The sequence below is a fragment of the Topomyia yanbarensis genome, chromosome 2 (assembly GCF_030247195.1).
Source record: "Topomyia yanbarensis strain Yona2022 chromosome 2, ASM3024719v1, whole genome shotgun sequence".
NCBI lineage: Eukaryota > Metazoa > Arthropoda > Insecta > Diptera > Culicidae > Topomyia > Topomyia yanbarensis.
The window spans coordinates 397,986,111-398,014,035 of NC_080671.1; the positions used below are offsets into that span (position 1 = coordinate 397,986,111).

The following is a 27,925-nucleotide window of genomic DNA, read 5'->3' on the forward strand; positions in this document are numbered from 1 at the left end:
ATCTTAACGTTTTCGAATCAGATCAGGTTTTCTTTTTAGAATAACCACATCTCCATTTAGGAAGGTTTTGGGTCAAATCGTTAACATAACAATTGTGCAATATTTCATTACTGTACGAAATTTTGATGCGAACCGAGTGAGCATTGACGAAAGAAAAGCATTCAAAAATTGGGTAAAAGACACTGTACGTGTACGAGACACACTGTACGAGTATCAGGTGGCAACAAGTCGATACATCGATAACCGCAAGATGAACAGATAACAAAGGATACATGCATCGGCCGACGAATTTGCAAGTGTTTTATATGACATGTGCAAACTTTACATGTTCAGTCAGTTCTGCCTAGCTTCCAGATGCAAACATACAGGTTTTTGCAATTGGCATAAAATAAAGACTTATCGTTTCAAAACTGTAACCGAAAACTGGAAGACTATTATGATCCTACTCATACATGCAGGGTAGTTACGGTCGCGCCGATTGCGCGAGTTTTACGGATTTCGCGATTTTCAGGGATTTGGTGCGTTTTATGTTCTCAGTTTGACGCATCACGCGGATTTGGCGCGAATTCAATTTTCGACAGTGTTTTATTTTATTAGAAACTATTACCTCAGAATTAACAAATTATTTACCATTTGTTCAAGATGAAAACATACTACTTTCCCTCTAATCGCTGGGAACACTAATCTCTTAAAGGGGCGTCGGGTGTAAAGTGCTCAAACCGAAACTTATTTGGTTTTGCAATTTGAAGGAAATGAATCTTTTGTGTAATGTTAAGATTTATTTATACGCGGAAAAAATCCGTTCATAAATTCATGAACAAAAGATCACGATTTCGTGAGCTGTACGATTTACGAAAATCGTGACCAAGTTTCTGAAATTATGAATAATAAACCTCGTATTCATGAAACTATTCGTGTTTCCAAAAAACTAATTTGCCCTGAAGATATACATAGCGTTACATTCGAATGTTTGATTGGGTTACTGTTTTCGTTCCCTGGACATGTAACCGTGCTACTTTATTCATAAGTTTACTATCGAATTTTTCTGTCAGACCTACGGGTTCTATATTCATTAATTCGGGATCTCGGTCGCGTAGAATACTTCTAACGTTTCAATATAAAGGTCCTGTTTAAAAATTTTCTGTCGGAATTTTACCCGATTTTTAAGCGTGAATATCTGCTGTAGTACTGAATGGAAAAATAAGATTATTACTCTACCTGATGGGAAATATGCACAACAATTTTGTATCCAATTCGGTAGGATGTACAATTACTAAAAATAACGGAAATAATAGATTTTATGAAAGTAGTAATTATCTGATCCATGATTGGTCGGTACAATTCGCTTAAGTAGCAAGCGTTGCTGGGGCTGCCTCTTTTTCATCGAATGAACTGCGACGCGTATAAATAGAGAACACAAGGACAATTCGTTAGTTTGTGTTCTGACGTTGTAAGCGTAGTAGCTGCTGCGTTTCATGTCAGCTCGCATTATTCGATGGTAGGTAATAGATACCATGACGTCCGCCAGGCGCTGATAGCATTTCATTCTAATGATGAAACGATGTGTCATTTTCATGCATACATGGAAAATACAATGATGACACACCACAGAAGAAGCAGAAAGCTCTTTTTCGGAGCTGAATAAATGGATTGGGATGGGTCTCCACGGCGCGCGTTCCAGAGTGCACCGTGGTGAATTTATCTGTGTGTTTCCTCTGGCAAGCGGTAGTGCGGGTGCGATTGAGGACTAGATAAGCACTGGTTGTTTCGTTGTGAAAAGGAGATAGTATTGGCTTAATGGATACTGAAACTATGATTTTCTGTTGATGATTTGATACGAGTTACTCTGGAAAGTTTATTTACGAGTTTATAGAACATTTTTACACTACCAGGGAAAACTTAAAATACTCGGTCCTCGGAGCAAACTGAGAAAAAGTTTTGCGTATCATCATGCTATAAACACATTTAAATAACGATCCGTAAAACAGATTAAACGCCTCCTAAGGAAATATGATCATAGTTTAGCTATAGAACATTAATTGGGAGAATTTAATAATAATCGTTCAACCAACACTTCCCCCTGTAATCACAATCATAACGCTTTGCAAAATGTTCAAAAACATATAAAATATGCAATGTTTCAAAATCATTATAAATTACACTTTGAAAAATGAGCGGGACAAAACGCACTTTTGCGGGGGTAAACTTCACCACATCAAGGGGGCATAATTCACTACAACAACGGGACAGAAAGCTCGTTGGACAAACACGTAGTTTTGTTTTTGTCGAGATTTCACAAAAGTGTAGCTTTAAATCACCTTAGGTTATGCAAACATTTGGTTTTCAAAACAATTTTTCTGTTTTAGATTTTGAAAGATGGGTAGGTAATGTCAACGACATTACCGAAATGAAGTAGCATACATTTTAAGTTGTTAATACGAATGCTGCAATTTTTACTAATTTCTGAAAGGTTTTATTAAAATAAGTTATTTTGGTATTTCAAATGGAGCTAGCGAAATAACGGTACAAGTATATACGATTCTCTGTTGTTGCCAAATGAATTGTTTCACTCTCATTAAATGCTCTCTTCAGGGTTACCATATATGTTCGAATAGGAATTTAGGTTTCGATGTACGTGTACCGATATTTCAGAGTTATTAATGTTGATGGACACAGGATCTTAGTCGCATTTTTGATACTTTTATCACCAGTAATGTTGAACTTTATTATAATATTTGTAATTTCTATTAACGTTGTCGTGATATTTGAGTTACTAGTAGAAATTTATGTTTATTTTCTTGATTTCAGGATCTTAGTCACGGCTTTTGGCATTTTTGCCATGAGTTGTGTGATTTATGTTCATGATTGCAGTTTTCGTTTTCTGTCAAGACATCACACTGAACCTTATCAAATGAATAACGATGTTCTAGGTGCTAATAGTTTTCTTATATATACTGCTCGTACCTATTACTGGTCGCTAGCAGATGAATATTTCATGAAAAAGTGCATGGAACAAAAACGATTCCACGAACAATACCCAAAATTTTGTTAAACAGTTCACGTGAAAATTTCATTATAATGTTGCATGAAATTGAAAATGATAGGGAATATACTCTAAATATCACAGGTACACAAAATAGATCGTACATCATGTACTAGGAATCATGAACTAGTTCACGAATTCGTGAATAATATCTCATGAATTTGTGAACTACTTGGTCAGTCGTGACTATTATACTAGGAATCATGAATAATATTCCATGATTTTGTGAACTAATGCACGAACACGGATATTGGATCGTAACTAATATATTAAGAATCATGAATTATTTCATGAAAATTGAATGAAATAATGAATACAACTCCGAGCTTCGTGAAATAGTTCACGAGAAAATATCCAAAATGTTTTGATTTTGTGAACTTAATGTTCATAAATCTATGAAAATCATCTTGAATCAAACTTTGGTGTTAAATTTGTGAACTAGTTCACGTACAGAAAATCGATTTGGTAATGGCATGGCGGAAACTATTACTAAAGTCCACAAAATCAGTCTATTTTCTACTTCTGCCGCAGTCAGACGTACAATCGAGCCAAGTGAACAACAGGCCTCTCGATCTAGTGTGCATTGTCTCGAGAACAAAGGAAATATCGGATTATTCTTGTCATCATGAGTAAAGTTGACGAAAAAGCTCTACTCCGACCCAACGCTGCGGTCGTTGACTTTAAATTTTGTTTAAAACGACCGAGTTTTAGTGAAGTGGAATACCTTCTGAAGGTAAAAATGCAACTTAGGCTTGCGGAAGTCTTGTACCTTCAGTACCATCATCTTCGCAATGTAGTGTTAATATCATTCAACACGTTAGCACAAGCCGAGCGTTTCGTTTTGAAGAACAATTTAAAACACGTGGTTGAAAGTGACAACGTTGGAATTAAGACTCCCGTATACATTGAGAATGATTATATAGATGTAAGGTTATATGACCTATCACCTCGTACCCCTCCTGAGCCAATTGCAAAATGCATGTCGCAATACGGAGAAGTAGAATCCGTTACACCTGATACTTGGAGAAACTTCTTCCCGGGTACACCTAACGGCGTTTTTGTAGTGAGGATGCGGGTTGAAAGGCCTATACCCTCCTACTTGGAAATAAAACTCAATACTCACGGAACTACAATTATGCAAACTACACTATGCACCCATGAGGGGCAAACTCCTACGTGCAAGTATTGTAATCAGACAGCTCATCATGGACAACCTTGCGCGGAAGATGCAGAGGAAAATGCATCTCAACCGATTGCCAACTCATCTACGGCAAACCAACCTAAAACAGAATTTTCAATACCGATGCCTGAACCACAAACGGTGGCCAAATTTGTGGCAGCTGTTCAGAGCATAATGACAACCGCAAAAGAATCATCCAGCACCCCAAAAGCAACTGTAAGCAACATCAGCAACGAATGCAGTAACAATGACGACGGATTTACACTGATCAACAATAAGTGCAAGAAGCAAGGGAGAACATCTGATCCCGGACACCAAGCCAGCTTCGACCGGGACGTGAAAAACAAGAGAGAATTAAATGACCCCCCTGACGCTGTTTGTCAACAGACCTCGCGAAAGAAGGTCTCCGCTCGCAATAAAAAGTCGCGCGCACGAGATCCAATTAATTAATTCTTGTTCGTATTTTTTATTTTTACATGTATTGTAAACGTATAAAAGATCCACGGCTCCGTTAAGCTACCGCTATGAGCCGTGTCAAATAAACGAATTAAAAAAAAAAAAAAAAGTCCACAAAATAAAAACAAATGTTTTCACAAATAAAAGCGTTATGCCGACGTTGCTGAAGGGAAATTGAACATAATTATAAAACACATGATTTTTGTTTAGGGTCCTGTTTTCGTAACGTAAAAACGAGATTGTTCCAGAATTCATGGCACTTTATTCACGATTTTGAGGGAAAAAATATCCGTGTACATTCATTGTGTACGACAAAAAATATGTTCAGTCGCGCAGGTTTTAACCTTATGAAAAATTTCTAACCCTATGTTCGGGGTCGGGCCTCGAACCCAGGTGCGCTGCGTACAAGGTAATCGATTTACCAACGCTACACAGTGGGACCAATCCAAAAAAGTTGGGACAAAACCTATTTGAGACCTTAGATGTCATTTTAGAGCCAGCATTTCTTTGTAGGATATATTCAAAATATTATCCTGCAACTTTTTAAAAAGAAAATTTTTTGGTTGGACTAAAGTAGAGTACCCGAGCAAAAAAAATTTTTCAAGAAATTTTTTTAGAGGGTCGATGTCTTCGACAAATTTGTAGAACATTATGTTTTGAATAACTTCTTCTAAGATACCACAGACATCAGACCTCATTTTTGAGGCAAAATTGTTGTTTTTTGTAAATATGACCAAAAAATCAGTTTTTCGACTTTTTCATGCTGAAAACCTCAACTGATTGATTTAATACTTTCCATAAACTTGCTGGTATCACTAAAATAGAACTTTTTGTTGAAGGAACTAATAACGTAAAATCAAGTTTTTGGCTTCTAAAACTATTTTTCATATAAATTTGCTGTATTTTCATCAAAGACTTTTGTTTTTTTTGTGCACTTTTGTGCAGCCAAACTTTGGCTATTCCAATACTATATTATTCCTAGAATACATTTAATATTAAATGGAAACAGGATATAGTTGGACGCTTTGTTTGGGTTACCATTCATGTACGACGGTTTATAACATAAAATGTGTTTATATTATGTTTAATTTATATACATTATTAGCTATCTTTAGCAAAATTTTATAATTCGCACGCACCTACCAGCATATAGAACATGTTGAGATAATGAATTACGGTTACAATATGGAAAAGTGAAAAAAATATAAATTTTGAAGTTAAACTGCCAAAGAACAACGATTGCGGCTAAAAAATAAATCTACAATATGTATATGGTATTTTCAACAAAATTGTTCCAAGCACAATATTTGGCTACTTTGCTGAAGATCTGAACCATTAAAACAAAATTTGATTTTTTTAGTCCGGGATTTCTATTTTAGTTTAACCAATAAGGTTAGTTCTACAAATTCATAAAAGTTGAACAATACCTATTTAGATATTATAGAACCTTGGCGTCTTTGGAAAAAAAAACATTCACAATATAATTCAAATATTTCTATATTTTTTAGATGGTTGAGGACTTCAGCAAAGTTGTATAATGTTCAATTTCGAATATTTTTGTTGAAAGTACCTTACACATACTGTCGATTTATTTTTCAAGCCGGAATCGTTGTTCTTTGGTAGTTTAATTACAAAATTTGTATTTTTCTTAACTTTTACATGTTGTAACCGCAATTGATCAACTCAATATGTTCTACATGCTTGTAAGTGCGTGTAAAATATAAGATTTTGGGAATAGCTAATAATGTATATAATATTAAAAATAATATGAACACATTTTATGTTATAAACTGTCGTACATGAATGGTCACCCACGCAATGCGTCCAACTATATCCTGTTTCCATGTAATATTAAATGTATTCTAGGAATAATGGAGTATCGGAATAGACAAAGTTTGGCTGCCCAAAAGTGCCCCAAAAAACAGAAATCTATGATGAAAATAGAGCAAATTTATATGAAAAATAGTTTTAGAAGCCAAAAAATTGATTTTACGTTATTAGTTCCTTCGACAAAAAGTTGTATTTTAGTGATACCTGCAAGTTTGTAGAACATATTGAATTAATCAATTGAGGTTTTTAGCATGGAAAAGTCGAAAAACTGATTTTTAGTCATATTTACAAAAAACAACAATTTTGCCTCAAAAATGAGGTCTGATGTCTGTGGTGTCTTAGAAAAAGTTATTCAAAACATAATGTTCTATAACTTTGTCGAAGACATCGACCCTCCAAAAAAAATTTTTGAATCTAATGTATATAAATTAAACATAATATAAACACATTTTATGTTATAAACCGTCGTACATGAATGGTAACCCAAACAAAGCGTCCAACTATATCCTGTTTCCATTTAATATTAAATGTATTCTAGGAATAATATAGTATTGGAATAGCCAAAGTTTGGCTGCACAAAAGTGCACAAAAAAAACAAAAGTCTTTGATGAAAATACAGCAAATTTATATGAAAAATAGTTTTAGAAGCCAAAAAATTGATTTTACGTTATTAGTTCCTTCAACAAAAAGTTCTATTTTAGTGATACCAGCAAGTTTATGGAAAGTATTAAATCAATCAGTTGAGGTTTTCAGCATGAAAAAGTCGAAAAACTGATTTTTTGGTCATATTTACAAAAAACAACAATTTTGCCTCAAAAATGAGGTCTGATGTCTGTGGTATCTTAGAAGAAGTTATTCAAAACATAATGTTCTACAACTTTGTCGAAGACATCGACCCTCTAAAAAAATTTCTTGAAAAATTTTTTTTGCTCGGGTACTCTACTTTAGTCCAACCAAAAAATTTTCTTTTTAAAAAGTTGCAGGATAATATTTTGAATATATCCTACAAAGAAATGCTGGCTCTAAAATGACATCTAAGGCCTCAAATAGGTTTTGTCCCAACTTTTTTGGATTGGTCCCACTGTGTAGCGTTGGTAAATCGATTACCTTGTACGCAGCGCACCTGGGTTCGAGGCCCGACCCCGAACATAGGGTTAGAAATTTTTCATAAGGTTAAAACCTGCGCGACTGAACATATTTTTTGTCGTACACAATGAATGTACACGGATATTTTTTCCCTCAAAAATATTTACAAAAAACCGATTTAATCCACCTAGCATTGAGATGAGACATTTCTTACACATATTACTATTGGATTAGTTTGCAGAACTCACGAGAAGTAGGCACCCAATTAGAGGTGGGATGAAAACAGTTTCTAGTCTTGTACGAATAAAATCTCGAATAAATTGAATAAATTATAGAAATCAACAAAACGACCGAAATAAAAAAGTAAAGCAAAAATTGAAACAATAGGTTTTTAAATTCATAAAATGAGTAGAAAAATTAATGGAAATCTTAATTTTGATCCAAATACACGAGTCAAATTAGATTAGGTTATTACATAAAAATTAAGATTATATTTAGAAATAGTTATAAGATTAATAAAATAAATTGACTCATACTAACAAATTGAATGAAATAAAACGAATGACTGAACATGAAATGCATAAAATTAAAGATATGAATAAAATGAATCAGATAAATCAGATAAATCAAATGAATCAAATGAATCAAATGAATCAAATGAATCAAATGAATCAAATGAATCAAATGAATCAAATGAATCAAATGAATCAAATGAATCCAATGAACCAAATGAATCAAATGAATCAAATGAAACAAATGAATTAAATCATTCAAATAAATCAAATAAATCGAATGAATCAAATGATTCAAATGATTCAAGTGATACAAATGTATCAAATGAATCAAATGAATTAAATGAATTAAATCAATCAAATAAATCAAATGAATCAAATGAATCAAATGAATCAAATGAATCAAATGAATCAAATGAATCAAATGAATCAAATGAATCAAATGAATCAAATGAATCAAATGAATCAAATGAATCAAATGAATCAAATGAATCAAATGAATCAAATGAATCAAATGAATCAAATGAATCAAATGAATCAAATGAATCAAATGAATCAAATGAATCAAATGAATCAAATGAATCAAATGAATCAAATGAATCAAACGAATCAAACGAATCAAATCAATCAAATGAATCAAATGAATCAAATGAATCAAATGAATCAAATGATTCAAGTGATTCAAATGAATCAAATGAATTAAATCAATCAAATGAATCAAATGAATCAAATGAACCAAATGAATCAAATGAATCAAATGAATCAAATGAATTAAATGAATCAAATGAATCAAATGAATCAAATGAATCAAATGAATCGTATCAATCAAATGAATCACATGAATCACATGAATCAAATTAATCAAATGAATCAAATTGATTTAATTCATCCAGTGAATACAATGAATCAAATTAATGAAATGGATCAAATGAATAAAAAGAATGGATGAACAAAATGAATAAAGTAAAAAATAAATGAAATGCATAAATAAAACAAACGAATCAAATAAACAAAATGAGCTGAAGTGATAAAATGAATAAGAAGAAAATGAGCAGAATTAAATGCATTGATTAAAATGAAAAATTGAACAATGGTAAAAGGTTATAAATTAATATAAAGAAATAAATTGAATCAAATAAATTATTTGGATGAAATGATTAAAACTGAAAAAGTAGTCAGATTATTAAAATGAAGTAACTGAACAAAATGAATAAACTGGAAAAAATTAATAAAATGCATACAATGAAAACAATGAATGATATGAGTAAAATGCACAAAAAGAGTTTATGATCAGAGTGAATCCAAAGAATGAAACGAATAAAATAAGTAAAATGAACGCAGATGAACAAAACGAATAAAAAGATGCGGAATGAAATTATTAATTAAAATGAAATGGTCATATATTTGAAGCCAAACACATTTTTGAATAAAGAAAATGAATAAACCGGATTGTACGAATTTGAAAACCATTGCATCAGAAAGTTTTGAAATGTTTTTGAAAATCCCATCTTCTGAGAAAAGGCTAATAAATATGCAATGGACTTTCTAGGGCTTCCATCTTTTTTTGGTTTTATTCTTTTTGTTTTCATGCTTCTTTACTTGACGAATTCAAAGTTTACTTTTTGGCCACATATTCCCGAAAAAAATTATGTGCAGAACAGAATGTACTGGTCCAGTATTTTAACGCGCAATTGAATATAGTAAAGTGAGACAAGATCACATGTGCTTTCAAGCCCCTTGAACAGAGAACGACAGAGGGAGAATGCGATTCGTGAATGAGACAGGTAGATATTTCAAAGTTTTTATTTGCATTGAAGTAAATAGTGTGACATGTCTAGGCTATGTCGATTGCATAAAAGCCGTGTTTGTATTGTTTCGTTCGGAATTCTCGTGCAGGAAATATGGATAAATAAGTCCTATACAGACCAATATTGTGAAAAAGAAATGGTTCAAACTACTCAGTATATCCAAATATGGACGACGATAAGTTAGAAGACACATTGTAGTTGCATCCCCCATCGAGAGTGGGTACTTTGGGTGACTTCTTTTCCTGGATCTAATTTGTGGATATTTTTGGTCTTTGATCCGTTATTTTTCATGAAAGTTCGTACCAATACAACGAATGTGCAGCTGATACAACTCATGGTTCATTCGCCTGCGCAACGTTCCGTCTTCCATCTGCACGCCACCATAGATGGTACGCAACACTTTTCGTTCGAAAACTCCAAGGGCGCGTTGGTGCTCCACGAGCATAGTCCAGGTCTCGTGGCCGAAGAGGACCACTGATCTAATCAGCGTCTTGAGAATAATCAACTTCGTGCGGCGGGTAATTTTGTTCGGAGCGTCCTCTGGAGTCCAAAGTAGGCACGATTTCCCGCTATGATCCGTCTCTGAATTTCTCTGCTGTTGTCATTGTCGTCGGTTACCAGTGAGCCCAAATACATGAATTCGTCGACCATCTCGATTTCGTCACCGTCAATCCGAACTCGGGTGGGAGGTTCACATTGTCGGCTCTAGAACCTCTTCCTCTCATGTATTTTGTCTTCGAAATCCTGGCTTCAGCTTTCAGTCTTTGAGTATATATTTCATTCAAAATTCAATAGAGATACGAATAGTTTAAATATCGCACGTGGAATGTCTCTTTTGAAAATTTCCATCGTCAAACTTTCATATTAGCCAGTTAAGCCAAATATTTTTCTGATATAGCCATGAATTTCCTTAATTACAGTGTAGATACAGGCTTTGAATACAATTGAATTAAAGTTAAGTTGATGTAGCAACAGACAAAAAATAGTTTTGTTTTCTCAAACCTTCGCAATTACAATTAATAAATATTTCAGATTGGCAGAAGATTTTATCACACAACTTAGAAATGGATACAGAAATAGCTAGATATATGCGGTAGAAGAGAGAGAGAGAGAGAGAGAGAGAGAGAGAGAGAGAGAGAGAGAGAGAGTAAGAGAGAGATGAGGGGGGGGGGCGTGTGAGGAATGGCAAATGATGGTTAATGCAGAGACATTATTTTTATAGGTATATTATTATGATATATTGATTCTTACATTCTTATCATAAATAATGTAAGTAGTAATTTTTGCGCCATAACCAGTATAACCTAAATCTTGCAAAAGAGCTAAATTTTCGCTAGATTTTTGGGCTTCAAACATACAGTTGTTTCGGTGACGCCACAAGTATTATTATATTAGAAATCTTTTATCTCACTACTAGGTGAATTACTTGTTGATCTGTGTATTGATATACCATCCAACATTTACCTTATGATTGAACGCAATGCCTAATCCAAGGAATAAATACTAGAACTCACTGTTTCTTTATCAACACATTATTTTGTCTTTGAAGTGAACTTATATATTGATTTTTGAGAAATAGTTCATTTATTATAGAGGTAATTCGCAAAATATTCTCAACATCGAATTCCTTGAATCACGTAGATGTGTTTTCATACCCCGATATTCAAAATCGGTTTAGTTTTGCCCCTAAAACACCAGTAAAGCAATACTCTGTATGAAAAAATCTCATTTTTAATTAGTGGAAATTGGTAAGCGAGGACTAAAAATACAAAATGTCTAATATCTCCGCCGCTCGTGCACGGATTTAGACAATCTATAGCTTGTTAGAAAGGTATTTTTACAGGCTTTCTATTTTTGTGCAGTTTGTGGGACGATATTGTATTGTTCGAAAGTTATTTGCAAAAAACTTGCTGTGTTTTGACAAAATCGTTCATATCTCAGAAAGTAAACAACATATCGAAAATCAAAAATAATAGTGTCAAATGGCAACGTTAGGCCTTTCATTTGAAACTAATTTTATTAAGATCGGCTCAGCAATTGCTGAGATAATTACATGACATTTTGTACATACATACATACACACATACACACACACACACATACAGACATTGTCTCAATTTGTCGAGCTGAGTCGATTGATATATGAGACTCGGCCCTCCGGGCCTCGGAAAAAGTTGTCAAAGTTTGAGCGAATCCTATACATTTCTTTTGTAAGAAATGTAAAACAACAATTTTGCCTCAAAAATGAGGTCTGATGTCTGTGGTGTCTTAGAAAAAGTTATTCAAAACATAATATTCTATAACTTTGTCGAAGACATCGACCCTCCAAAAAAATGTTTTGAAAAAAAAATTTTTGCTCGGGTACTCTACTTTAGTCCAAACAAAAAAAATTCTTTTTAAAAAGTTGCAGAATAATATTGTGAATATATCCTAAGAAGAAATGCTGGCTCTAAAATGACATCTAAGGCCTCAAATAGGTTTTGTCCCACCTTTTTTGGATTGGTCCCACTGTGCGCTACACCCACCCCCGACTCTTGATAAAATTGTCTGACACAGGAAATTCAATAAAATTAGACTTGTAGTTACTCAATGAGCCATAAAGCATAGAAAATAGTTCGAGTTTCGGAAATGGCTTCATGAAAACCGAAAAATCTCATATTTTACTGTAAAATTCGCTCACTTTTCTTCAAAATATCAGGGAGAATTTTTTTTATTCGGTTTTCTGTGGTTCATCGACAAGCTACACATATAGTGCATTCTCATAAAAAAAATTTGTTGATTAGTTTTTGATTTATCATTGTCGCCAATTTGAAAAACGCGTTTTCGATAAAAACGCTATTAAAGAGTGTCCCACATCAAATTGCATCACGAAAAAAAAAACGCTGTAGAAAATAACACATTGGGTACTTTCTCTTGAAAATTTGGGTAGAAGTAGTTTAGAGTGTATTGTTTACACTGTATTTTTATCGCTGTCAGGTTTTCGAAAATTGTTGCCGATAGATTGAAATCTTCGTGTGTTACAGCAAATATTCGCGTGGAATGCAATGCTGTTTTAAACAAAAGAAGTTCAGCGTGGCCACCAATAGTGCGGGAGACTATTCAAGAGGTTCGATACTAACAATTAAGCGGATAAAAAGAAATTTTATTTTATATCATGTATTTTTATTCAGTTTAATTTGTTAATCACGATTTTGCCATTACAATGATTTTTGCTTTGAAGAAGGCAAAAAAATGAAACACGTTGTACCTCCTTTCTAAAAAAACTGCTGAATAAAATTCATCTGTCTAAATTAATGTTTAAATATATATATATATATATATATATATATATATATATATATATATATATATATATATATATATATATATATATATATATATATATATATATATATATATATATATATATATATATATATATATATATATATATATATATATATATATATATATATATATATATATATATATATATATATATATATATATATATATATATATATATATATATATATATATATATATATATATATATATATATATATATATATATATATATATATATATATAAAATCAATGTATGTTTGTATGTATGTCCGCTAACTACTTCCAAACTACAAGTCCGATCTTGATGAAATTTGGCATACGTATTCTTTCCCCCAAGAAGATGTTCATGGTATGGTTTTGGGTGGGGGGTACACTGAGCTTAAGGGGGGGGGGGTTGTTTTTTAGGCAAAGAATTATTTATATCTCCATATTTATTAGTATTTGACATATGTATTTCTCCTACTGAGCCAATGGATGATGGGAGTGGACCAAGAAAGGAGGGAGGGGGGAAGAGGGTTCTGAAGTAATCCTTATCTATTCATTCAATGTGATTATTAGCGATGAATTCAATTTTGACATAAGTATTCCTTCCATTAAGGAGATGGTCATGGGGTGGTTTTTGTGTACGATGGGGAGGGTGAGAAGTACCTAAGCCGAGAAAAGGAAGAGGGGGGGGGGGTGCACTGAAGAACTGTTTTAGCTGTATATATTATATATGATTTCGCATAAGTATTTCTTCCACCAAGACGATGGACTTGATTGTTGGTTTCGGAATCTGAAGAAGAGGGAGGGTTTCTGATGCAATATCTATGAATTACTTCAAAAATCTAAAATTTTGTTGCATGTATGTTTACAAGCACATAATGAAAAGGCAAGAATTTATTTGATAGAGATCTATTACGCGAATGACAATATAATACTGGTGAATTGCATAAATTTGTCGAATATTAAATTGAAAATTTAATTGAAAATTGCACTTGCGATCGCTTCATCTGAAGTTAAATCAACATTGCTGGATTATGGACGAAAAGCTCTGCCCTAAAATATCCACTACATCTTGCGCTTGCGGAAAACGTTACTTACAATATCAATCAAAACTCGGATGTAAACAAAATGCTGAAAGAATGCAACACTTATATCGGACGAATTCCCGATGATTCATAAAAGGACCTAATCGAATATTTGGTGGCGTGGTCCGCGATCTTCGTCAAATTTTATCCGTTAGTCGACACCTACAGATGAAATCAGTTCTTGCTTAAGGGGGTACGATTATTGTTGAAAAAAATATTGCGCTCAAAAAAAATTGGCGATACCGAGAGTGTTAGTCTATTCAGACAATAATGCAACATTTAAGCAATATTTTCCTTAATGTTCACAGCAAAATATTGAAAATCTTCAGGAGACACTTCGAATAAATGCGATGTACAGCATAACTCTAAATCTACTGAACCAAATTGTCATCAAAACTTTGTTCACAAAAATAAGTTTCATGATTTTTTCAGCGAAAATTGCATTTTTAGTTGCAGAATCTATGAAAAATTCAAATATCAAGAAAAAATAAAAGCTTCGATCAATACCTGGGGATATGTAGAAGAACTGTGCAAACCTTGAAAACGATTGGTCCAATATATGATGTACACCACAGAGTAAATTTTCAACGAGAGATACCTCCAGAGATTCTTTGTCGCTGGCTCAATTTTCAGTATTCTGCTATGCTATTTGAAGAAATATTGTTCAATTGTACAGTGATTATATGGAAAGTGACTGAATATACTAACACTCTCTGTATCGCCAAAATATTTTTTCAAATGTGCCATTTTTTATGAATCAACTTTACTCACGTCCACCAACACTCCGTTATGTCTTCGTATCATTGGAAATATGTTTCGAAAACAGAACTTTTCACTATATGTGCATACTTTTATTGAATGATTCTTATAGTCACCTTCGCAGGTTAATTCGCCAAAAAAAGTTAGATATATGGGTTGGGAAAATGTTAATCGATGCAACAATAACTTGCACCACTTTTCCACATGATTTTGTAAAATAATACAATCTGTTGAAGAATTCATCGATTGCGTATATTGACTTCAATTTCATACACTACTCCATCCAAAATAAAATCGATGGTAATTCTGTTACACATATAAATCTATGGATTATCGTGTTGAATTATTTAATTCAGTCGATCCACCATGCTTTCAGGAGTATTGGTTTTATACGTAACCTACCCAGCAGTCTCCGTCAGACAAAGGTTTTTATATTTAATCGAAAGAATAAAGTTCTTTCTACGAATTTTTGCGAGTAAGGAAGTTGCTTAAGGTGTAAATTGATAAAAAAAACATTCGAAAATTGACAATAACTTTGTTGTTTCGAGTGCTACGGATTCATCGTTGTTATAAAAAAATGTGTATTTTATCGCTTTTAACAACTTTGTAGAAGACACTTTTTTAATAATAAAAAGTAATCGTAAAAAGTTATATTCGAAAAACTGTTTTGAAGTGGTCTATCCCAAGCAAACTTACATATCTCGCTACTGAGCTTAAGTATCTTCAAAAAAGATTTTCACAATAATATTTTCTAGAACTTTACTGAAGACAGTGAGCTTCTAGCTAAATTATTTGGGGAAATAAATTTTCGATCTCACTTTTAGGGGATTAATCACTCAATTCATTATATCAAAAGATGCATCTATTTATATCCAGAAACTTCTTCGAAAAAATCCATTCTCCAAAACCAATGGTTCAGGAGTTATTGAATTTTGATCGTGAAAACGTCGTTTTGCAACACTGTGCACCGCATGTGTTGCAATTGAAACTTTGTGTGCCTATTATATTAGTTACTGCGCAACATCGACCCATCACAACTGTGCTTTGGTTGAGAAATTTCATTTAAACGACCATTGTAACTAGAAAATATAAAGGAGCAGATGTACTGCTACCTCGAATTTGAATGATATCAAGGGATTCGTGTGTAGAAAAACAGAGCAATTAATTTAATTGTACTCCAGGTGGTCAAGCTAAGAACATTGTGTATCCGCGAGCAAAAATATTTGTTATTTTTAGTATTTTTAAAATATTTCGTTTAGTCCTGATGGGTGTAGCGAAGCGCACCGGGTTACAGCTAGTAATGCATAAATGCGCAGCCGAAATATAGCATTATCGCTTGCTCTCTATGCATATATAAAGCTGATATAACGCGTACATTCTTCAAGAATCTTTAAAGCACGTAAGCTTTACAGGTACATTCAGTGCCATTATAGAGCACATGGACAGCCGATATAATGCTATTGTAATGCTGTGGGTTTATTCGTTATGCAACTCTTCTTGGCTCAGTTCGAGGTTTACTAAAGATAATTTTCGTAAAACATTCATATCATGTGAGAACGAAAACCCATTGAGGATATTCATTACAATGCATCAGAAGACAGTCAATTACGGTTTTAAACAGAACATTTTATTTTATTTTTTTTCCGTTTTTTCATCATACCAAAAGGGAACATAAGAAATGGTTTTAAAATAATGGCGGATTATGACAGCCAACTGAAGCTTTCTAATAGCATTAGTAGTGCCAATATTAGGCTTTCAAATGTGACATTTGTACGCTAGTGCTATATAATAGCATTAGTACTGTAAAAACGAGATGTCAATCTCTGCACAGTAATAGCGCTATATTTCACCCTTTCTAGCATAATACCAGCATTATATCAGTATTTATGGCTTCACGGCTCTTTAAGACTGCCCTATATGTCGATCTAAAGCAGATATTATGCTACGTTATAAAGCTTATTGTTACTTATAAAGTTACTTGGGTAATAGACACGAAAGTTCAGCTAATCACCTATCCTGACATATTAATTAATAAGACTACCTTTTTAGATGCACGACAGACTTTAACCACAGTAGAAAGTCTAGACAATTAAGGGTTTTTTTACTCATTTCCCATAAAAATTGCTATTTTCACGAAAAATTTCTTTCTTCTATTGCAAAGAAATCGTATTTATAGCCGGAACAAAGACCCTATTTGTGAACTGGGCAATTCGATGCCGGATCATCCGAAAAGTCAATGGGTTCCTGTACCAGACACAATTACCAATCTATGCGAATGATATACGCTTATATGAGGGATTCCATGAGAAACCGGCCGACCACAAAATATGACCATTAGAGTGGGACATGGTTATATGAAAAAATAAAATTTCGCTCCGAGTAACTTTTTGGATCCCATTTAGCTCCCAGAACAACTCTGCAAATTTTTAGTTCGATCGGTGAAACTATATTTTTGCGCCCACGGTTTAAAGTTTACATGGGATTTCGTATGGGGAAAACGTCTTTTGCAAATAAATTCTTCCATGAGTCGCCCGTTACCTTCTAAAAATAAATAGATGTCTGATTTTTATAGAAAATTTGTCAAGGAAACAAAGTCTAGAAGACCACGAAACGATCTGATGCTTGTGGAAAAAGTTATTAAGCAAAAACCGATTGATGCCGTGAAGATTGATGAAAATTTCACTTTTCATAGCATCACTGCTGCTGACGGTCGAATTATATACAAAATCTTTAACTTTCTCTTATTATGTACAAAAGAAGCCTCAATTTATCCCTCAAAACTCTTGCGAAGTGACCAAACCGTATAGATAAATGATTTAGACACATTAAGAGAAGATCAACACAAAATTGCATATAATTGGACAACCAACAACAGTGGTGCTAGAAAAAATGAATATTTTATCAATCGTCAGAGCATCAATTGGTTTCAGCTTAATAACTTTTTTCTCAAGCGTCAGATCGTTTCGTAGTTTTCGAGACTTTGTTTCTTTGTTAAATTTCCTACAAAAGCCACGTAACGGTTTATTTTTAGGAAGCAATGGGCGACTCCTGGAGGAATTATTTTGTGAATGTTAATTTTCCCATATAAAATCCCATGTAAACTTTAAACAGTGGGCGCGAAAATATAGTTTCAGGGATCAAGCTAAGAATTTGCACAGATGTTCTAGGACCCAAATGGTACCCAAAAAGTTGCTCGGAGCTGGAATCTATTTTTTGTCCCACCCTAATGACCATCGTCAATACGAACGAAACTTTGAAATTGTGTTCGGTTTATGAATCTCCTTTATTTTCTCTGACAATTGCCATATTTTGATACAAGAGCAATCTTTCAAAAGGGCGTAAACATTTGGACGTGCATTAATTTCAAATATTTTATGTTCGATTACTGTATTTTATACTGCAAAACTTTCTGAGAACGAGTTCCATGGAATGAATAATTATGTGCAAAAAAATATACACTGAAAAAAATGTCATTTTTCACAAAAACAAAAATTTGTGTTAAAAATTTAAATTGCAAAAAAAAACATTTTTTTCTAATTTTTTATATTTTAGAAAAAAAAACTTAAAGAGAAAAGAAACATTTTGAATGTGAATGTATGATGGAGAACTTATCGGTAAAAAAAGTTTTTCTAACAACTTTATACATGTTTTTAAATTTCATACTAATTGACATACAAAACTTTATTTTTATTACAGAATTCTTAGTCTTATTTTAAATCAAAATGTATTTAACAAAAATTTTCAAGAATGCGATAGTTTTCGAGATATGCAGCAAAAATACATTTTTCTTTTTGAATATGATTTTAAACGCTATTTTAAATCAAATAACAAAAATTTTCTAGAATGTAGTAGTTCTCGAGATATTTCAAATTTCGTTTTATAAACACAGTTCTTTTGTTTTCTTACGACCTTTTCAGAAGTTATTCGCGTTTCTCCATCAACAATAATAAGTTTTTCAAAAGACCCACAACTTTCTCTTTATCATCAAGGTGATATTGTAAACTATTTGAAAGCTATATGAAAACAACCAAAATATGATCGAACTATTTAATTTAATCATAATCCGCTATGGTTGAATAGTATTTTGATTGTTTTCGTATAGCTTTCAAATAGTTTACAATATCACCTTGATGTCAAAGAGAAAGTTACAGGAAATGTTATTATTGTTGATGGAGAAACGCGAATAACTTCTGAAAAGGTCGCAAGAAAACAAAAGAATTGTGTTGTTAAAACAAAATTTCAAATATCCCGAGAACTACTACATTTCAGAAAATTTTTGTTATTAGCATTTTGATTTAAAATCTGAACGCTATTTTAATCATATTTAAAAAGAAAATTGTATTTTAACTGCAAATAGTAAGAGTTATAAAAATACGTCAAAAGTTGTTGTTAGGAAAAAAATTTATTGAAAGCTTCTCCATGATCCAAATACACTGAAAAAGTTTCTTTTAAGTCTTTAAAACGATAAACATTAGATTTTTGTATTAGTATTCTGTCAATAAACCTTTGATTTATCATAACGGTCCTGCATGCATTCATATCTAGTCTAGTCTTCACATACACAGCCAATACATGTAGGGATCCTGGAAAATTGCAAACGTTCGTTCACAATTTTTCTTGTCATTATTAATGTTTGTGGCACATATTGAATATGACACAAGCATTAAAGCGGCCAGGCCAACTGTGCAGCGTACAAAATAAAGATGATTCAAAATTATACGGAAATCAAATTATTCATTCAATAAATAATTTAATCAACGGAATATTTTGAACCTTGAATAAGGAAGAAGCGTGGACAACCGTACACACCCGTTTCAATTTGATGGGGGTTTGATAAATCGTTGGTAGTGACTTTGGGTTAATGTCACTCCTTTGGTCCTAGGTTCCTGGGATGGGACAGAAGTATTTAGCCCTGCTCTGGCTAATGAGCCAGGGTTATAGCGCCCTTACTCGCTCTCTAAAGCAGTAGAGAAAATTGGCGAAATCGGTTAATTAGTAGTAATATAAACAAAAAAAACGCATAAAAATACAAACCAACAGACAACTCACCTTCGACAAAAATCCATACAGGACTTCTATGTCCTAATAGGCAGTACAGGATCATGAAAACAGAAACCTTCCGCGTTCATGGAGCGTTGACGGAAAACACAAATAACTGTACCGTATATTTCACAATAGGCCAAACCGATACTAAAAATCGACTGAGAAGTCATTGCAATAACGGTTCTGCATACATTTATGTATGATAAACATGACCCTATCGGCACCGATTTCCACCGTTGGCCTGGCCCTGATCAAAAACGGTTATATTTACCAGAAACTAAAAATTGAAATTCCAATAAATAATTTAACTACAAGTACATAACGATTTGACTGAAAATGTGTCTTAAAACTGAGTTCAAAATTCGGGTAAATATGTCTTGTTAACATCTTATTCGTTACAAAAAGTTAACACCTAAAGAAGGTTAAATATTCTTCATCGGTCGCGTCCAAATGAAAGAAAATCCTGAGCGGGTATTCACGCGAGTAACCTATGCCTCTATCTAGTATGTAGCGCAAATCCATGCAATGCACAAAAAGCATGGGGTACCCGAGCAAATACTCATGGGTTCAAACACCACACAGCCCCTTGAAAAGACCATGAACATGGTCCACGCCCACTTTCACGACCATTAAAACACCATTAAATGGTCTCAATAACCCATAAATATACCAACGGTTGGTTTTTCTATGGGATCTACCGGACCATGACGATGATGTTTTCGTGGGTTGAACCCATCTCAAACACCCATGTCCAATCCCATGAGTATGGGGGTATTATGGACTTTACGTTTGCTCGGGTACTAAGAGTGTTGTCTTTCGCATGAACGGGTTTTTACACGCCGATACAAGGTTTAACGTTCACATCTTCACATGGGAGTTTTTATGTATCCGAGTCCACTGGTGTAGGTTTGCGTGGATGATCGCAATTGCATGTTCGCGTTTGTGACCAGTGTTGTATTATCGTGGAAGGGTCGAGCGATTGTATGTTACCAGATATGATCGCGTAGACGTGTGTGTCGCACGTATATTACTTCGGTTGTACAGCCGCTTGCATACTCTCGTGGGCTTTTGAACCGCGATTTTAAATGAACGTTTCAAATGTAGAAGGCAGTGAGCTCTTCTATAGTACTAGAGTATTCGGCCATGACGCCTTGAGGCTTCTAGTGTAAGCGAGTTCGTTTTTTTAGATGAAGACTGAATCCATGGATCTAGACTACTTTGACCAAAGGTAGGGTTTTTTTATGTAAGCGAAGGCGTAGGTGAGCGCGGATGATCGCGATTGCATCTTCGCATGCGTCACTAGATTTGTATTATCGCAAAGGGCACAAGTGTTTCCATGTTAACGTGTTTAATCTTGTGGACGTTTTTATCTCGACGTTTTTAACCGTGTAGCTGTTTACATACTCGCGTGAGCTTTTGAAAGTTCCCGCGGGGCGTCATTCTGAGTGTACGGTTCAGTATTTTACTGTCCGAGCTCCCAGCCGTGTGCGATTCGTTGGAGCGCGAGAGTGGGCGTTTGTATATTGGCGCTTGGGATCGAGCTTATAAATACGTATAAGTGCAGACACGTTGACTTAATCGCCGGGGTGTTCGGTAATGGCAAGACCGTGGGCGTAGGTAGGCGTGAATGACAACGTTATCGATTGGGATATTATCACGAAAGGCCCGAGCGTTGGTATGTTATTAGTAGCGTATGCTAACACGCTTGTAATTTCGTGTGTACTAATGCGTTTCCTGTAGTTTTTTTTTTTTCAAATTGCTCTTCGTCTTCTGCTATACTTCAATATCCAGAGTAACCAAGCTTTGCGCAGTGGCGGTATCGTAACGAATGAGGTACAACCGAGGTGCGATTATTGCTAGTTGAAAACTAATCCAGAGTAACCATTATGATTGGTGGATTATTAAATGTAAACTAAAAAGAGTGAAATTCCTTCTACTAAATATAGATATACATAAAAAACAAGATTATAAACATTTAAACGTGGCAAGATTCAGTGACTTTTCGCGATTTTTTTAATGTATACTTATTGAAGCAGGTACAGAAGCTCTGGTTTGCTGATGAGAAGGCAAAATCGAGTTCCTGGTAACGAAACGCCAGGGCAGGCGGAGTCATTAATCCCTGGACAGGTTCAGGTATTGACACAAGTTGTGTGACTGTTTGGATTCGGTGTCCATCTAGACCCCATTCCGCCGTACAGTTGGGTTATAAGTAGGGCCTAGTTCTGGCCCTGCCGCGTCGACCTGAGAAGTGTCACACAAAACCGTTTGTCTTTCTACGCCATTGACACTCACTCATAAACAGCTCATGAAATGCAGTGTTGGTTGGCTCCACTTCTCGTGTCGTGTCATCATCGTGTAGTCAACAAATCGGAAACAAAAAATTAGGTCAATTGGCACCTTGTATCGTGCACACCAGGTGAATTTATCCCAAATCATCTCTACCACCGGTACGTGTACACTGTATAGTGTAGTACCGTCAGTCACCTGCTAGGCTAAAATAAGAGGGGATTCAAATATTCCTTGCTTCGCTACAAAAGCCTTTCAGTAGTTGGCAGAGGAACTATACTGGTGGAACAAACATGCGCCCTGTCTAACTCCAACTGTATGAAGGAGGGGGGGGGGGTGGTACTCCTTACGCTTTCAATACGGGATTTACCCTTCCGAGTGAAACTTGATTCCCCCTTATACCGGATTCTACTCAAACAAAGATGTCAAAGTAATAAGTATTTCCCTTTCAGTGCGAGTAGACGCTCCAGCGGTAGCTGAACTCTGTCGGATGGTCCCTATGGTAACGTCCTACTAGGGGGGCATACGAAAATTAAGGGAGCGAACACTGTCAGATGTTAGTGGATCCATGGAACGTGATTACATTTATTGCTTGAGATACGGTCGAGTGTCGGTTGCCATTGTGACGTTGCCAGCGTTATTTCGACCCAGTGATTTTCTTACAAGCCCGCGTAGTAACAACAACAAAAATCGTTACACTGAAACATTCTTCAAACTTCAGACTAAAACAACGACTAATTTGCGAATTTCGAAATGACAAAAAACTTGCATCAAACGAAAAACCAACATCAGTGAGCCTTGCTGACGAGAAGGAAAGTTAATGAGGTTGATTTTGACTGGTTTTTCGTTGTTGCACCGACGAATAAAAAAAAAGAATCATGCACCCCGTTGGAACCCTCGAGCAAATCTCTTTTCATTAGCACCCAAGACGAACCGGAAGGGAGCGCTGGGAATGCAGCCGATGTTCTTAAACCAGAATGAAAAAAAACGGCAAGGGAAAAAAGGGGGGACAAATCTTTGTTCTTTGGAACTTTCTCCTTCTTTTTGGTTGGTATAATTTCGTATCCGAAACTGACGAAGTATAAGGTTGATGACCACTTGATGGGAATGTTTCGCTTATCTCTGAACTCCTCTGCATGTGCGAAGAATTGTGAAATTAGTAAAAAAGGTGTACTTGTTGGAATAAAAACGGAAATGAGATTAAAAAAAATGTTTTAAATGACAAAAACCAACAGCTAAGAATATGACCAACCGAATCACGGTGCATCACATGAAAACCTATATTTACGAACTCACTAACAATAGTGAATAAAATCAGTTAAAGTTTTGATCACCAGAGGGTTAAACCAAAAAAATGTTATCCGTCTGAATACAAAGAGACTACACGCCGGAGGCTTACTCGGTTCGTATTGTTTTTTTTTTCGAGAGCTGTCCTACTGGAGCTGTAGAACTAGGGTCTTGGAATTTAATCCATTTAAGCCAGTATATTCTGATTCCTGATTCTAGGGTCTTGGAAGAGTTCCCCGTCACAATAACTCGTTTGTAGATTCTCGCTTGTAAATTTTTACTGCTAACACATTCACCTAAGTGTTACATACCTTTTCATTTTTTCAAAAAATCGAGGAAATTTTTTTTAGCTTTATTTGAATATATATTTTCTCAAATTTTCACGGAGATCCGACCAATAGATAAAAAGTTACAGCGCTTCGAAGCGCACCTCTCTGCAAAGAGCATTGGTAACTTAAAACTTTAAACTTGATTATTTCGGAATGTTGTTTTCCAAAAAATGACCTTTCCGTGATCATGATTGCCGAAAAACTACTCAATCGATCTTCTTCATTTTTTTTTTGATTGTTCGTTATTAATTTTTTTTCGTACCAACGAATTTCGTGCTAAATCGTATTCAGAGTTGGCAGCACCCTCCCAGATTTTTATGAATCTTTGTGTACATGAAGACTTTGTCACAAAAGCCACTTTGCATACTTTGTATTTCCAAAAATGATTTAAACTGTCTTTTGAAAAGGGTCAAACTTTTTTTTACCAATTTCTTTCAAATGGCTTTAGTCCAAAAATGACAAATCCTTCAAAATATGTTGTAAGATTAATTTTTACAAAATTAGTCAAATTTTTGAATAAAAATATTGAAAAAATTCTTCATCGACTCCTACACTGAAAAATATTGATTATTTAAAGAATTTAAAGTCGATTTACAAAAAAAACCATCTTTGATTTCGATATATGTTTTTTAATTGTTCATTATTAATTTTTTTCGTACCGACGAATTTCGCGCTAAATCTTATTCAGAGTTGGCAGCACCCTCTCAGATTTTAATGAAACTTTCTGTACATGAAGACTTTGACACAAAAAGCCACTTTGCATACTTTGTTTTTCCAAAAATGATCTAAACTGTCTTTTGAAAAGGGTCAACCTTTTTTTACCAATTTCTTTCAAAAGGCTTTAATCTAAAAATGACAAATCCTACAAAAAAATGTTGTAGGAGTGATTTTCACAAAATTAGTCAAATTTTTGAATAAAAATATTGAAAAAATTCTTCATCGACTCCTACACTGAAAAAATTTGATTTAAAAAAATTAAAGTCAGAAAACCCCATCTTTGATTTCGATATAATTTCGTTCCAAGATAGGTAATTATGTTTCCTACCTACCGTCAAAGATTCAAGTTGGGCCCTTTCAAGGAAAAAAAGTTATTTTAAAAAAAAATTCTTGCCCAAACAGAATATTTTTTCAGTGTGTTTTTATCGAAATTAAACCAATGAAAGTCATAATCATCTCAGAATCCAATTTCTCTACTGCAAATTGCCTGATACATGCAAAAAGCATCAGTAACGAATTTGGTTTATATTCATAACAAACTTGAATGAGGGCAAAGATAAGCCATTTAACATCATCGATATATGCGAGATTTAACTAAATACCACATGGCCGTGTACGAAGAAGTATCTTGTCTATGTACCCACCCGGGAAGTAGAGATTGGTGGTGTAGTCTTCAACAGGGGCCTTTATTGCGAAGTATGGGGTTCGCTTCCTCAAGAACCCTTTGTTTCGGTCAGTGAAAATTGCGTTCAGGAAAAATCAAGGAGTATATGAAAACAACTTATTTTCCATCAGCCTCATTTCGAACCATTCGTCGAATCTGCTCTTCTTGGACGGGGCTAGTCTACCTGTTCGCCTTTTTGTGCCGCGAAGCATGAACCGCCGTCGTTGCAAACAATTGGGCCTACAGCGACTTATTGTAGAAACACGCTGTGGAAAATGCGGAGAGAATCATGAAAAGTTTTACATTAACACTATTTTAAGGAACGTTCCGATAAGAAATGCAAAAGAGCGCTACGCCACCGACAACGACTAATTTCTACGTTTCCTTGTACAATAAAGAGCGAGAGTCTGACCATCCCATTGTGGGAACATCTTCTAATGTGCCTATAAATTTCCGAAAGAATAAAATCAGTATTCTCTCCTAAGCCTCCTCGTAAAGACCTTTGAATGTCCCTTGAAGGGTGCTGTTACAAAACCGAAGTAAGTGGTTCCTGTTCTCGGTAATCTTAGAAACTAGCAGGAATTTCCACATGGGACATAAAAAAACCCGAAGCGTCCCTATATTTCAGTCCCTACAATTTTCCCCAGGTTTTACACAATGCATTTGCACTACGATTAAAGGTCCGACGAAACGAGAACCCGACGCGAACAACCGTGAACAGTGTCCTGCTTCGTGGTGGGCAGAGGTTGCTTAGAATCAGTGGCGTAGCCAGGGGGGGGGGGGGGGGGGGTTTGGGGGTTAACCCCCCCCCCCCCCCCAAACCAAAATTAATTGGATTGAAAAAAAATTGATGCTGACGAATTTAATTTAATATTCCACAAAATATTTTTGGAAAAATATTCTCTGATCACTACATTGATAACTGTGTTTAAAGCGTCATGACAACTTTTGGAAAATTATGGGAAGGGGATCTTGTAACTTATCTCTTAGCCAAAATCCCATAGTTGTCAAATTTCTTCAATGTAAAATAAAATAACTGTCTGAATTATTATGAGCTCATTTTTGGAAAGATGCTTCAAAATATGGATTAGAGACAATTTTTCGAATGGGAATCTAAATTTGAATAGGTTGATTGCATATAAAACATAAGCTTGTTTACCGAAAACTTACATACATTTCAACATTTGCTGAAAATGTATTTTTTAGATTGTGTAGAGTTTAGACAAGAATTCAATATGGGTTACAACAAGAATAACATTTCAGAAACTAGTTGAAAGCTGATGTAATTTTGTCTCTAGCAGGTCAGGATCGGTTTTATGAGCATTGGATTTTTGTTGTATTATCAACTATATGAATAGCCTCTTAGCAGGATGCAATGAATGGCGTACTAAAATTTTGTGTACTACGTTCTAGTACTGCAAGTTGTGAGGTTGACTAATAAAGAAAAGTAAAATTAATGCTCGATAAATTTTTAACGGTCACGATCACATTCATTCGAAACTGCCAAATTTCGATGTTAAGTAACATTGAAGAATTTCAAAACTGCTTTCATCTGCTGATAAAAAAAATTTTCACGGTTAATCCTCCTAAAAGTAATTATAGACAAGAATTACTCTTCAACCAAGTTTGGGTCGAGACTTAATGTCTCCAGCAAAGTTTTCGAAAGTGCTATTTCAAACAACTTTGTCAAAGACATAAATATCCCACATATTCAGAGTATCGAAATATAGTAGTAGAAAACCTTTACAACAAGCTATTCTGAAATTACTGTATTTGATAAATCTCTTCTGCGGTAATTAAATAATAAATTCACATTGCGTTCAAGGTGCCTTTGAAGCTTACAAAAAGATAAGGGAATTGGATATAAAACAAATAATTCCCAGATATTAAAAGGACTCAAAAACACAAAGAGTGATTCCATTTTCAGAAGCTAGCATCAATTCGGCGCAAGCTTAGTCCGCCCACCAAGTTAGTGTCGGATTCTGATGAGATGAAGTCGAAACGCAAGTTTCAGTTCCATCCATCCATAATTTAGTTATAGGTTTTGTGTTCTCAACTCGCAATGATTGTTTCAAACAATTTTATCCGTAGCGCATAAAAAAATAGTTTTCACCTAAATTTTTATTCACTAAGAAGAAATATAGCAGGCCCAGTCCCTTTAAATCCCTATATGTTGAATTCATGTAGCCTTCATATTTTCAACAAAATTGTTTGAAATGACATTATCAAAAACTTTGCTGAAGGCACCATGTCTCTTAATATTTTTGAAAAATTAATTCACCATAATTACCTCTATGAGAGTTAATCACTAAAATTTCTATATTAAAGCAGGCGCTGTTTTATGTTGATAACTTCCCGAAGTTGTCAAACCTTCAAAGTCAAGGATTATTATATTAGGTGATCTTGAACGTTGAAAATTTTTTAGATCATTTATCCCACTTTAAAAGATCGCAATTTTTGACTTCATTGACATATTATACAAGAAAATAATCTATAGAGGTTTGAAAACTGTTCCATGTTGATCCTTC

The 27,925-nt window shown here is 34.3% G+C and overlaps 1 protein-coding gene and 1 pseudogene across 4 annotated transcripts in view; both read left to right on the plus strand.

Annotated features, from left to right (window-relative positions):
- Positions 1–27,925, plus strand: part of LOC131684864 (putative transcription factor capicua) — a 153,200-nt gene that overhangs the window by 72,849 nt on the left and 52,426 nt on the right. The gene's annotated exons all lie outside the window — the stretch shown is intronic.
- On the plus strand, positions 21,914–22,026 carry LOC131686450 (U4 spliceosomal RNA; annotated as a pseudogene).